Source organism: Corvus brachyrhynchos, unplaced genomic scaffold (genome assembly GCF_000691975.1).
Source record: "Corvus brachyrhynchos isolate BGI_N302 unplaced genomic scaffold, ASM69197v1 scaffold245, whole genome shotgun sequence".
NCBI lineage: Eukaryota > Metazoa > Chordata > Aves > Passeriformes > Corvidae > Corvus > Corvus brachyrhynchos.
In genome coordinates, this window is record NW_008238988.1 from 4,992,614 (window position 1) to 4,995,771 (window position 3,158).

The 3,158-nt window shown below is 46.9% G+C and overlaps 1 long non-coding RNA gene across 1 annotated transcript in view; it reads left to right on the top strand.

Annotated features, from left to right (window-relative positions):
* Nucleotides 1–2,110: 2,110 nt before the first annotated feature.
* The window catches only part of LOC108447779, a 23,635-nt gene continuing 22,587 nt past the window's right edge, over nucleotides 2,111–3,158 (top strand). Inside the window, exon 1 of the long non-coding RNA XR_001863467.1 lies at nucleotides 2,111–2,215. This is a non-coding gene — a long non-coding RNA (uncharacterized LOC108447779). The remainder of the gene's footprint in view (nucleotides 2,216–3,158) is intronic.

Sequence of the window (3,158 nt, forward strand, 5' to 3'; positions counted from 1 at the left end):
CATCGTCTGTGTTTTGACAGAGTTTGAAGTGGGAAGTCTTGGCTTTGGAAGGGTTTAATGTGTGATCCAAGCACACCCCATCCCACGGTCTGACTGGGACTTCTGTCTTCCTAGCAGGATCAAGACCTTTCCCCAGATTTCACCCCCAGAGAACTCCTCTGGGAGAGAAGAGCCAGGGCTCATCTCCTGCCCAGGGGCACCTGAAAGGAGAGTTTCTTCTCCAAGCAATTGGTCATTTACACACCTTGGGATGCAGAACTCCCTGGTGGGGTCTGGGGCTGAAGGGGGAATCACCTCAGTATTTATTTGCCAGTGACTCCTCAGACTATCCAGAAAAACAAAGGAGGAGAATAGATGGAAGTATCTGGAGTTCTGTGTCCAGCTTTGGGGCTCCCAACATCCAGAAGGACGTGGAGCTGCTGGAGCGAGTCCAGAGGAGGCCATGAAGATGCTCCAATGGCTGGAGCCCCTCTGCTCTGGAGCCAGGCTGGGAGAGCTGGGGGTGCTCACCTGGAGAAGAGAAGGCTCCAGGGAGATTTCAGAGCCCCTTGCAGGGCCTAAAGGGGCTCCAGGAGAGCTGGAGAGGGACTGGGGACAAGGGATGGGTGGACAGGACACAGGGAATGGCTTCCCACTGCCAGAGGGCAGGGATGGATGGGAGATTGGGAAGGAATTCCTGGCTGTGAGGGTGGTGAGGCCCTGGCACAGGTTTTCCCAGAGAAGCTGAGGCTGGAAGCTTCCATCCCTGGAAGTGTCCAAGGCCAGGTTGGACGGGGCTTGGAGCAGCCTGGGACAGTGGAAGGTGTTCCTGCCCATGGCAGGGGGTGGAACCCCCTAAGATTCCTTCCAATCCAAACCATTCTCCGACTGAGAAGGTCCTCTTGGTGTGAGTGCTTCCAGCCTGGGAATCTATTACAGTCAAAGAAGAAACCAACTCTCCCCTTCTTCTAAACTCTGTATCCATCCATGCTATTCCAGTCTGACATGAAAATTAACCCTGTAAAAATCCAGCTGCCCCATGGCTCTGCCTCAGCCACCTGTGAAATCAGATGATGATATCCCATGTGGGACTGGGAGTATCTATGGCACATTCCAGGAGAGCAGATGTGGAGAAAATACCTTTGAAAGCTTACTGATTTTATTTTTTTTTTTTTGTCTTATGGCATATGGATTTAGAGTGGGGCTGTGTGTTCATGGAGATATCACTGGGGCCTTTTGAATCCTCTAGTGGAGGACAAGGTTAAAAAAACCAGATGATTTAGGTGACAAATTATACATCTTAAATCACAAATATTTCAATGAATTCTGGCTGCTGGTGAATGGCAGTGTCCTGGCTGGGATGTGCATACAACCTTGATGGAGAAAAATTGGTGAACCCCATTATTTTCTGGCAAATTTTAGAAAAAGGAGGACAGAGCTGTTCATTTCAAGTTGCTCTCCTGGCTCCAGCAGAGTTAAGAGTTGCTGGAGCCAAACAAAATTCAGAAAATTTCACTTCTGAATAAAGCATGTGAGCCTGGCCCAGAAGTGGGCTGCTCTCTTCCTTTTATGAATCAGTCTCCAAGATATGCTCACATTCCTGAGGAACAAGCCTGGAATAACACGGCTGGCTTTGGGTGCAATACACTGATTGTGAGGAAGCAACAGTCTCCCGTGTATGAATAGCTTTTATGTTGCAATAGGTCAGAGCTATAGCATTCAGTGAAAAACAGCTTTTTAATGTGCTTTACAGGCTGTCAGGGCAGGATGAATGTAAACCACGGACCTGGCTGTGTCAGAATGATATTTTATTTTTTTGCTTTATCGCCCAGACGCAATGAATCTCAGATCAATTAGTTTTGCTTTGAAGTTTGCTCTTGATCCAGATCTTCAATAAAAAGGAAGTTTCCAAATCACTGGTCTGTGAACACTGTTTGTGATTAATTACCCTCTTATAATCTGAGGAATTCTGGTCGTCACTGTATTTTGAATACCTCAGACTGCACGGGGAGTTTTATTTTGGCTGGTATATTTGGAAACTGCTAATAAACACCTACTTCCTGTTTTTCTTGCTACCGTGTATAACAAATTGTTAAAAAACTTGCTTTCCCATTTCAGCCTCCTGCCTGTTAGACCAGACCTGAACCACATATTGGTTAATCAATACCCTGTATCATTTGCCAGCGAATTTTCTCCACTGTTAAAAGCAGGACGTTGTCTGTGGCTGTAACAAAAAGTGAGTAACTCGAACAGACCTTAAACGAAGCCTCTGCTAGAGACAAATAATGACTGATCCGGTTTTAAATTCGAAAGGAAGCTTTCTGCAAAGCTTCCTAAAATAACAGTGTGTTTTCCTGTCGATGCCTGGGTTAATTGGGGATGGTCATGGATGTAGAGGGTTTTTTTCGTCCCAGGGAACGATGCAGAGCCATGCCCGCGGTGGGAACATCTGTTTGGGCAAAGATTTTGAGGTTAACACTCTATGGAGGATGTTTGTTTAGACAGGATGAATGCTTTTGTGAAATCTAATATTAGGCTCTATCTAGGTATGTCCGCTTGGCACCGGCCTCTGCATTTTGTGCGCGAACAAATGTTAATTAGCAGGGAAAGAAAAAAAAATAATTCCCCACTTTGTGTCTGAAGTAACGCAGCGTAGCAGTGGGAATAGATTAGTTCAGCTGCTGAAAGGTCCTGTGGCTGTTGCCTGGTGCAAGTGTTATCAGTGTTTGTGTGGTGCTCCGGGGGTTTGTTTGCTGGCCATGCCCGCTCGGAGCGGGTGACTCACGGCCAGCAAACAGAGCCTGTTTGCAGCACGTCCAAGTTCCTTAAATCCATCGCTTTCGTGGCACTAGCGGTAACAAACACTTTCAGAAATTTCCCTGAAATGGTGCTTTCAGGTTGTTTTGAAGTCCAAGCCTTTGTTTTCACAGTCTGTGTTGCTTTTAACCTTTTACATTTCGAATATTTGGGTACCTGCTGTTCATTTACTCTCTTCGCTCTTGACTCTCTCTGGGGTAGTTGGCTCTGGGGGATCAGCTCAGAGTTTGGGTTTGGCAGGGTGGAGGGAAGGATGGATTTGCAAAGTGACAGTGGTTTCAGTGTGTGTCATGTCCTGCATTCCCACCAACATGGATTTAGGGCAGGTGTGTGTGAATCACCTGGAGAGGACACTCTCTCTC